At 42.0% G+C, this 10712-nt stretch overlaps 1 long non-coding RNA gene across 3 annotated transcripts in view; it reads left to right on the forward strand.

Moving 5' to 3' along the window:
- LOC138842533 (uncharacterized) overlaps positions 1-9908 on the forward strand; it is a 53514-nt gene extending 43606 nt beyond the window's left edge. Inside the window, exons 2-4 of one of the 3 annotated variants that reach the window (XR_011377184.1) lie at positions 6269-6355; positions 6619-6753; positions 9452-9908. This is a non-coding gene — a long non-coding RNA (uncharacterized lncRNA). Of the gene's footprint in view, positions 1-6268; positions 6356-6618; positions 7182-9451 lie in introns of those variants that run through there. The other 2 variants (XR_011377182.1, XR_011377183.1) reach the window with 2 other exon arrangements.
- The last annotated feature ends 804 nt before the right edge of the window (positions 9909-10712 follow it).

Raw genomic sequence — 10712 nt, forward strand, 5'->3', positions numbered from 1 at the left:
CGCCGGGTCGCTTCTCTGGCTGCACGTTGCGCGCAGGGTCAGCATTGGAACAACAGCGCGGGGGTCAACTACACAGTGCACCCCGCGTGCTACTTGTTTGATCTTTTTCTCTGGTGTGAAAAGACCCAGATTTCCCATCCTGGGCAACAGAAATGTTCTTTATAAATGTTTTGTAGAAGATATTCTGTCCCCTACCAAAATAATATATTTGGTGGCTTGAACTGTCAGAGTCATCCGCTGGTGTTGGCCGTGAGGTTGAAAAGCAGGTCACTGCCGCAACCACTTTTGGGTGCACAGAACCCACAACAGCTGTCAGACTCTGGCCATTAGCCCTCAGAGAAGGTGGACCCGTAGCGGCTGGACTCCAAGCCAGGGGTGGGGCTGGAAAGGCGGCTTTCTGTCCCTCTGGGAGCCACAGAAAGTGGTGAATTGATGAATGAGGATCTGTGCCCAGCAAATAACTATTGCTCGGAACTCTTTGGTCCCATGCATGCGGCCGGACAGAGAGCACAGGGTCAGGACAGTCTCACTCACTGCTGGTGGATGGTGACGCCAACAGGAGGGGACCATACATGAGCAGGGGGGGCACCCTGGGGGAAGAATAAGTCCCCTCCCATCTTGGGCAGATTTTGGTAACTTGTTTTTTGTTTTGATTGTAGTTTTCATATTTTCTGGGGGAGGGCTAGTACAATCAATTCGTTTTGAAATGCTGGTCTCCAAGGAGGGATGTTTGCACTGTAACTCGAGAGAACAGGCCATTGCATCCTACATCCCATCGGCCAAATTCCACACCCAGCTTGTGCTGGTAGGAACTGCAAGCTAAGAGTGGTTTTTATATATTTAAATGGCTGAAAATAATTCATAAAAACATTATTTGCAACCCACAAAAATTATATAGCATTCAAATTTCCTTGTCGATAAATAATGTTTTATTGAAACACATTTATACTCCTTTATTTACGTGTTACTGTAGCTGCTTTTTGGCTACAATGACTGAGATGAGTAGAAATAACAGACATCCTATGACGAATCTAAAATATTTACTCTCTGGTCCTTTACACAAGTTTGCCAACCCCTGCTCCAGAAAAGCGGGGAAAAAATGTTTTTTGAAACTCATATGCTGGGATTTATACTTTTAAAACAGTTAAACTTTTAGCGAATTTTCTCCCTGGAAACAAACTTTAGGTAGATGTAAATATGTTAAATTACTCTCAGTAATCTCAGTTAGAATAAACACTAATTCACAATTATTCCTGTACTGAGGAAGGGAATCCACCTGCAGATATTTTTATTTTCATCTCAGAAATAATCACAAATTAGTGTAACTAAAACCTAGCACCCACACAAATTAACATCAACTGCATAAACTGCTAGATATTTCTGAGCCTCAAAATAGAACATTGTAAGCCATAAAAGTATTTACTTTAAATTTTGGTTTGGCGACATCTCTTGCCTGTGACAGTGTTTACCAAAGTTAATTGATCACGGAGAATTTCATCAAGAATCATTTTCTAATAGAAAACTATCAAGAGTAAATGCACTATAATTCACACTGGAGTAAAATAAACCAGAAAACAATCACATTGATGAAACAATGAATATGTAATTTACATAAGAATATAAAAATGTATAACAACAAAAAAATCACTTCTTACCTTATTTTCTGTTATTAAATATAAAAACAGATTATGCAACTTCCAGGTATTCTTGCATCTGGTAAGCCATTTCTTTCTTAAAATGGCATTATTGCATAATGAAACATATAGGTAAATGCATTTTTAGATTTTTATTTTGTATTTAGGAATACATTTAAGTTCAAATTTACCAATAGTGTATATAATCGCATTGGGACTATATACACTACAGAACACACTGGGAAATTCTAGATTTTATGATAATAATGTGTTATTTTGGATTGCTTTGGGTTTTCAAAAAAATTAGAAAGAAATTAAGAGCCCAATATAAAGAGCAAGATAGCAATCCTCTTGTCTGTTAACGTTTAAAATGGTATCCGGTTGAATTTTGAATAAAATGGATAATGAAAGGAATTTTAACAGGCACGTACAGGGAATTTTTATCCTTATAAAAATCGTTACTGATTTTCAAACGTATAGTTTTGAATTGTAACAATTTAAAAAATACTTATTTTGGAATATAGAGAAGAGCAAACCTGGATCTTAAGACAGGAAATCTAGCTTTGCTCTCCTCAATTCACGTAGAGAAGGTTTTCCAAAATTGAGAATTTTGTAAAATATTTTTACTGACCAGTCTTTCTAAAAATATATAACTTTTCAAAGTTCCAGAATTGAGACTGTTTTAAATGTCAGTTTTATTTTATGAAGTGCCAACTTTTTATTGTAGACCAGTAGTGATATTTTGTGACTATACAATGTATGAACATGTCTTTTTTTTAACGTCAGAAATTTCATTTGGCAAATGATTCTTATTACCTGCATTAGAATATAAAGTTCTATGAAGAGAAAGGCATTCTGCTATTTACAGTTTAATCATCATAACAATCCAGGTTCTGAAATGTTGGAAGTTCTCTTTAAATATTTAATAATTGAAAAGTTTATAAATGAATGAACAGGGTGATTTAGCTTATTTTTCTCCTGCATGAATCCTTTATGCTAATAATTCCTAAATGGCATTTTCCCTTTTGATCAGATGGTTGTTACAGTGTCACTTCCTTGCATGGGTGTGTGTGTGTGTGCACTCAGATGCACGTACACACAGTAATGTTGCAGCTAACATGATGGGTTTTTTAAAGGAATTTTTTTAAAGTATTTTTTTCATTTTAAAAGATTTTTATTTTTATTTAAATACCATTTTAAAAGATTTTTATTCAATTTTTTACAATATTGTTACTGTTTTATGTTTTGGTTTTTTGGCTGCAAGGCATGTGAGATCTTAACTCCCCGACCAGGGATCGAACCCACACTCCCTGCATTGGAAGGTGAAGTCTTAACCTCTGGAATGCTAGGAAAGTCCCCATGATGGGCTTTATAGGCCCTAGAATACCATTTCTCAACCCATTAGATTTCAATGGACCTCAGGGTTATAACGAATGTTTTGGCCAACAAAGAAAAAGAAATTGAACTGAAAAAGGTCCAGAACTCATCGTGCAGCCTCTACGCTCTCTCTAGCTAGCCTTCTTGAAGGTTTAATTGACAAAATAGACATTGTCTCTACGGTGATCTTTCTCCCGGAACTTTTTTTAATACCATTTTTCTACATCAAAGAGTAAAGCTTTAAAGGTAGACTTACCAATGGCTCTGTGAGGGATCTCCTTTGTGTTTACATGATTTAGTATATGCACCACTCATTGTTCTAATACATTTTTAAAGTAGAACTCTTTTCATGTCTGCAAAGATCTTTCACAGATCTTTCTCAGTCCTGAAGATATCTATCTGTTCTTCTTGGACAAAACAAACAAAGAAACCCTTGGCTACAAAATGCTATGTAGGGATTAAACCACCATCTGACTCTGAATTCTTGAGTTCTTCCTGTCCATGTACCCACAGTTATTCACCTTTCTTTAAATATAATTAATGTATACATTTTTTAAAGTCATACGAGAAATAGTAAGTGAACGTTAAGTAATAGAATTAATTGAAGCAGCAGAGGTTAATCACAAAGTATGTGTGTATTTATTCTAGAAGCCATTCATCCGGAATGCATATAAGGATATTTGGACCCTAATGTACGAGTTAACACACATCATACTATGTTTTACATTTTCAGTTAACATTCATCGTTGTTTCCTGATTGATCCCAGTCTTTGTAATTATGATTATAATTTTATAAAGTCAGAAAGTGTCTAACTGATCAACAGTGACAGAGTATTAACAGAAAATGCGTTCATTCTTACTTATCACAATATTTCATGATTTTGAATGACACATACCCACTCAGTAGTGTTTATGTATTTGCAAATCCTGATCTACTGAAGCAGGTTTGCTTCGTTTCTTCTTACTTGATACTGAATATTGCTTGCAGCACTTCTCAAGACCTTTCACCATCTATATATTTATATTGTATATTTAATAATAAGACAATTGCTGAAGGACTGAATTATTGGCTCAATTGCATGCTAACACATTCTTTATAGACTATTTTCCCAGTATGAGTTTTCTGATGAATAGCAAGTGAAAGATTTTCCACATTGTCTTTAGAATTGGCATCTCCTCAGTGTGAGCACTTTCTTGTTCAGTCAGGAATAAGGAATCACTGAATAATGTCTTTCCTTCATTACACTGAGACTATTTTTTCAGTGTGAACCCTCTCATGTCTAAAGACTCCATGACTAATGGAACTCTAGCATTCATTTCATCGGATTTCTTCTACAGCAGTGATTAGATGGTTTACCCCAAGAGGGCTCTCCTCGTAGTAAATCTTGGGATGTCTTCTCTACTGTGTCAGGGATGCAGCCCACTCTGAGTTCTCTGTGTATTCTGAGGCTGGAGCTCCAACTGAAGGCTCTTCCACCATGATTACAGGGTCAGGGTTTCTCTCCACATGACTTTCCTGTGGTTTAAAAGGGATAATTTCTGGCTGAAGGCTCAATATCACTGATTACAAACACAGGGTGTCTACCCGGTATGAATTCTCTGGTGTTTATAAAAGTGGGAGCTCTGGGTAAAGGCTGCACCACATGGATTCCAGACATAGGGTGGCTCTCCTGTGAGTTTTCTAGTGTGTATAAGCATGAGAGCTGCGTTTAAAGGCTTTTCCACATTCATTGCATTTGTAGGCTTTCTCATTAGTGTGAATTCTCCCCCATGACTAAGGTTATGGCTATGACTAAGTGTTTTCTCACATAAATGATATTCCTTGTGGTTTCTCTCCTGTGTGAATGTGCTCATGTTATTGAAGCGTTGGATGGTCACTGAAAGCTCTTCCACAGTCATTCCAAACATAGGGCTTCTCTCCCGTGTGAGTTTATTGGTGTGAATAAAAGTCAGCTCTGTCTCTGCATTACCTTGATAAGGTTCGTCTTCTCTAGTGTGAGCTGTTGGTGTATAAATGCGAGGCTTCAGCTGAATTATTTCCCACGTTCAGCACATTTGCAAGAGTCACTCCAGAGTGCACTCTCTCATGTTGTCTAAGGTTGGAGGGTGACTAAAAACCTTCCACATTCTGAGATCTGCATGGTTTCCCTCTAGTATAATTAGCTTATGTTAATTCAGTGACGAATAACGGCTGAAGTCTCTTCCATTCGGGCTGAAAGTGTAACACACGTGGAGTTAAGGTTGTTGTATGTGACATGTCCTCATATTCATTGCATTCAGTGGGCTCTTCTCCAGCATGAAATCCCTGCTATTGACAAGGAAAGAGAGGCTGTTAAAAATTACTCACATAATAATCATTCAGTCATTTCTCTACATGTGACTTCTAGGCGGCTTCCTCAGTGATGGTCTTCATTGAAAATCTCCCCATGTTAGTTACATTCACAGGTAATGTTACTTTGCTGAATTCACACAGATTTTCTATCTGGTAAACCCTCACTTGTCATAGCTTTCTGATTAAGATTTAGGTCTTCTTTATGTTTCAAACACTATATCCATGAGGTATGTTTAATCAATTACCTTTTCATTGAAGCCCAGGTTAGTGTTTGACATGTAATGTCAAAAGACATGGGTCCTCAGATTGTTCCATCCTCCATTAAATTGATAGAAAATCTCCTGGCCACATGTCCAAGGACATGGAGGGCAGAGCTAAGGTTGAGTCTCTGATGTTGCTGATTTCCACATGGGGAGGAACCAAGGTGACTGAGGGCAAGGGTATCCAATGTGGTGGGGGGGCGCAACAGGGAAGGTGGGGCGCTAAAGTCCTGGAATGGGTTTTGGAGAACAAATGACGGTGCCTTTCACCAAGAATTATTAAATGAGAACTTTGCAAGAGGTGTCCTTGATGTGGAGACAGGACTCTCCAGGAGATCATGTAAGGGTTACCTGGGAATAAGTGTTAATCCTAGGAACTGAATATTAATAAAATAATAACTGAACAGTAAGTGGAATCAAAGTATAACACCCCATAATTTGCATTGTTTTCTGCAAAATGGGGATATTATATCCTCTCCACACGCCGAGTAGCCAATGCAGCCCTGTTCTTGACCATGGGAGGAAAAAGCGTTCCTTCTGTCTGCGCATGCCTGTGGGTAAGGTGGGAGGGGTCACTCCCAACTGAGTGGTTGGGGATTGATGCCTGATATATCTAACAATACTCTGAAAGGCTGGGTTCTCATGGCTGCTTTCTCTTTCCTCAGATTTATCTGCTTGATTTCCGCATTGTCCCTGCATAAGGATGCAGAGGAGGGCAGATGGTGGCAGAGTTCCTGATAATGAAACAACAGGTGAGTAGAAAACTTACTTTGATTCCTGTATTTATCCATCTTTTGCCAAATGGTCAGGTTTCTACTTTGGGTCCGGGTCTTCTAAGTGCACCCAGGAAATATTAACGCCAGTTATGTTCACCACCCTGTTAGGGATATGGCAGGTCAGGGACCAATGTAGAAACACTCTCTTTCCGAACATTTACTTTCACTTGCTCCAGCCTCCATTAAGGCTGTGACCACACAGAAGACAGGAGAGGTTTTTTCCTTCTCTTTTTTGAAAGGTCATCCCTTGGGTTCAGTGGCTTCCTTCATCATGTTACTGGCTGCAGTGGACTTAGGAATGCGGTGAACACAGGGGATAGAGAATGACTCAGAACAGAAATCTCTAGGCCAGTGGGGAGCAGACGTTTCATCAGGTGAGTCCTATGTTATAGGTGCTGGGGTGAGTGGGGTTTGGTGAGAGACAGCAATAAAGGATCATTTATTTTTTCTAATTTTAAAAAGATTAACCTTTTACAGACTACTCATTAACATTTTGATAGCTTCAAAAAGATAAAGGTAAGTTCCTTAGCAAAATTATTCACATAACTCTGTTCCTTTGTGTTCTTAACCTTCATTCAAATTAGAAAGTTGAATTCAATGCCTGCAGATTCTTATTTTCTTAATTATGACTGTGTATGGACGAGAAGGGGCATAGTACACAAAACGAAGTGTAGAGCACTGGACAGCAAATGACAGTCTGTGGAGCTCCAAGACCTCACTCCCACACAGATCCATCAGTAAAACAACCAGGATCTGCCTGAATGAGCTGGGATTCTAGCCCAGGGAACCCCAGAAGTGGGAACAATGGGCTTTCTGATCCCACCATTGCCAGCCCTGTTAAGTTTTCCTATTAGACCCGGGGATGTGTGTGTGTGTGTGTGCTTGTGTGTGTGCGTGTGTGTGTGTGTTTCTTCTTCAGGACACCCCTGGACTTGCCGAGTGTGCATCACTGTTTCATGAAAGCTATGCTCATGTGGTGCTAAAGTTATAAGACCCTCTCAGTCTTGTATCTTCCTGCGTTGGATACATAAAATTTCTCTCATAGGTCCAGATGCAAATGTTCAGTTGTCTCCTTGGCTCCTACCTGCAATGGCATGGGGCTGTCTTCCTTGGGAAATCAGCTCTAGGCTCATGGAGAGAAGAGCTGCACAGGTGTAGGGTGGGCAGAGATAATTGGAGCAACCAAGTGAATTGCTAAGGTCTCCTGATAAGGAGGTAAGAGGCTGGGCACTAAGGGAACCCAAGTGTCCAGAGGCAGGGTTCTGACTGCAGAATTCTCCACATTAGCGTGAGGAGCGCATCTCCTTCGCGGCATCCTCCTGCCCAAATCTTCCCAGCCCCGTCCGCTGCTGGGGGCCGGTAGCTCCTAGGCGGACGGGCCGAGACGAACTCTAGCGTTTGGGCGGTCGGAGCTGATCCGTCGCCGTCCAGCGATCAAAATCCATCGCGCTGACGTTCAAGCCCGTTGTCGGGAGCCATCTGGCGGCCGCTTTTATATTGTCCCTTCCCTCCTGAGCTTTGGCGACCTTCGCGAGGGATGTGACTCGCCCTCCAGGCGCGGGCCAGAGCTCCGGGAGGCCGGCGACGCTGGCGGCGACCATGCCGGTGCTGCGGAGTGGTGGGCGCCTTCTGTTCTCACCAGAGATTGAATGTGGAGAGATGTATGTTGTGGGGCCGAGGCTGAGCTCTCTTGCAGGTTGTGGATGAGGTCTGCGCCGGTCGACCAGCATTCCCTGGTGCCCCTTGGCCCGCGGAGACCTCACGTCCTGTTACGTGTGGCCAGGAGAGGTTGTCTGTGAACAGCGTCGTACACCGTGTGTCACGATTCGTCGGTGCCTCCTCGCCGACTTGGGGGCCCAGGTCCATACTGTTGCAGCCTTGGCGTTGGGGCTGCTCAACAGGGGCCACTTCAGTTTCTCCGGGTTCCACGCGATGCGGTCACGGGGGCTGGTATCGCCCTGAGGCAGGGGCATGGGATGCTTGTCAACAGACGGGATCCACCCGGCAGATTGAACCAACGTCTACGCGGGGAGCTCCCTTCCCCACTCTGGTCGCCTCGTCAGCGTGGCGCTTGCGTTTCCAACATGTTCAGGTCCCCTCACCGCGGACTGTCGAGGGCAAGCGTGTAGGGCGCTCATGGAGGGCCGGCAGTTCTTCCTAGGCTTCCGTGGTCGTTGGTCGTAGCCGTTTCTCTTTGTGAAACAGGGCCCGCCCGGGGCATCCGTGATGGTCGGGAGGAAATACGAGCCAGGCCGCGGTCCTGGGTCGGCGCGGTTGTCGGTAGCTTCTCTGAAGAAGCTCTGCAGACCGTAAACGACCTATAGACGAGCGGGCGCAGGGGAGGACCTCCCAGGGCGAGAAATGAGACCGATGGTGGCCTGGGTCGAGGACGGGTGTCAGGGTCGTGGTGGTGCGCCTTCGCCCGTGTGCGATCTGGATACTTCCTGTTGAAGTTCACAGCAGTTGCACGTCACTTGACGTCTGCAGCGGCAAGGTCGACCAGATGGCCAGATTTCGGTATTGGGGCAAGAAGAAACTTTAATGAATTGAAATTCTTTTTGTTGTGAAAGTCACTCCAATGTGAACATTAGTGAAATAAGAAATCCTAAGATTTACAGTAAACCCACATTACTGTAATAATTACTATCGTTTGCAGCTTTTTTCACAAAGTGTTTATGAAATTTAAAATATATTTAGTACATTTTTTTGCGATACAAGTCTGCTAATGAGAAAAATGGAATTCTTTGGCAAGGGGGATGCCATTTAACTTATTACAGATTCCTATCATCAAAATTTCAATTGTTAATGCTGACTTATAAGGAGATTTTGCATGGTTTATACGTTTCATATTTGAAAATTCTTTTCACACAGATACGTACTACCAAATACTGCAGTTCATGAGTGTGTGATTTTAATTGACCATATTCATTGTTTGGAAGGAATTTATAAAATTCTGTTTGATTCCTCTATTAATATTTGTCTTTTAGTATGTCATTATATTGTACATTAGTCATTGACAATTCTGTCTGCAGTTAATTTTAAAGACATTGATTCAAGTTTCTCTATCCACAGAGTATCTGATTGATTGAAGATGATGAAGAAGGGTTTTGGGATGCAGAATTTTCTAAAACCACCTGGAAGCCTGGGAACCTCTCCCTCCAGCCACAAGGCCCTGCCCCACACCCTGCAGCAGCCAATGTGGAAAATCAGACTCCAACCACCGCAACAATGCACCCCAAGGGTCAGGACTTGGTCAGTGACTCACAGCTTCATCATTTTCAGTCCTTTCCATGTAGAACCAAATGCGGGGAAAGCCAAATATGTTCCCTTAAGTAATCACTTAGGACGACCCTCTTCCTATCAACTTGTCTCCAGCCTCCTCACATCACAAGCTCTGGGGAGCACATGCCTTCCTTTTTGTGCCCCCAGAAAGTGTCCCCACTCTTATGTGCCCTGAGTCTCAGCCGGGTGTGAGTGGTGGTGGCTGACTCCCATGCTCTATAGACAAGTTCTCAGTAAATAGTGCTTGTTCTCATTTGGGGTGTGTGTGTGTCTTTTTTCATATCTATAGAGCTTAGGATGGCAGGAAGCAAATAAAACTCATGATAATATTCCCCGTGTTATTTTAAAAATCACATTTATTAATCACCATTTTTTAAGTTGAGACATAATTCACATACTATAAAATTCACTCTTTGAAAAGTGTAGAATTTAGTGACTTATAATCTATTCACAAAGTTGTGCAACCACTGGCACTAATAACAGAACATTTAATCACCTCAAAAAGAAACCCCATCCCCATTAGTCTCTTCTATTCCACCTATGCTCAGGCCACGGCCACCACAAATGTGCTTTCTGTCTCCACGGATATGCCTATTCTCAATATTTCATGTGACTGGAATCATACAATATGTGCCCTTTATGTCTGGCTTCTTATACTGAATATCATGCTTTTGAGGCTCATGCTTTAGAATGTATCAGTAATGTACTCCTTCGTTTGGCCTAAGAATTTTTCTTTTTAAGCCATAAGGTTTTATGTACATTCACATGCCAGGGTTTTTGGAGGTTTTTTTTTAATTGTAAAACATATATTTTCCATTTTAACCATTTAAAGTCTACAGTTGGCTAACATTGAGTACTGCTTCCCTGCCTGGCCCCAACTTACCCCACTCACCTGGAGCTGCCAGTAGGCCCAGAGGACACAAGCCCAGCCATGCTGCCCTTCCTTGGAATCCCCAACATCATCCAACATGACCATGACCCCACTATTAGTGTCCCTCATTGTGGCAAAACGAAGTCCGGACACGGAGAGACTCTAGTGAGGAGGGAAGCT

This window comes from Globicephala melas, unplaced genomic scaffold, assembly GCF_963455315.2.
Source record: "Globicephala melas unplaced genomic scaffold, mGloMel1.2 SCAFFOLD_75, whole genome shotgun sequence".
NCBI classification, from domain to species: domain Eukaryota; kingdom Metazoa; phylum Chordata; class Mammalia; order Artiodactyla; family Delphinidae; genus Globicephala; species Globicephala melas.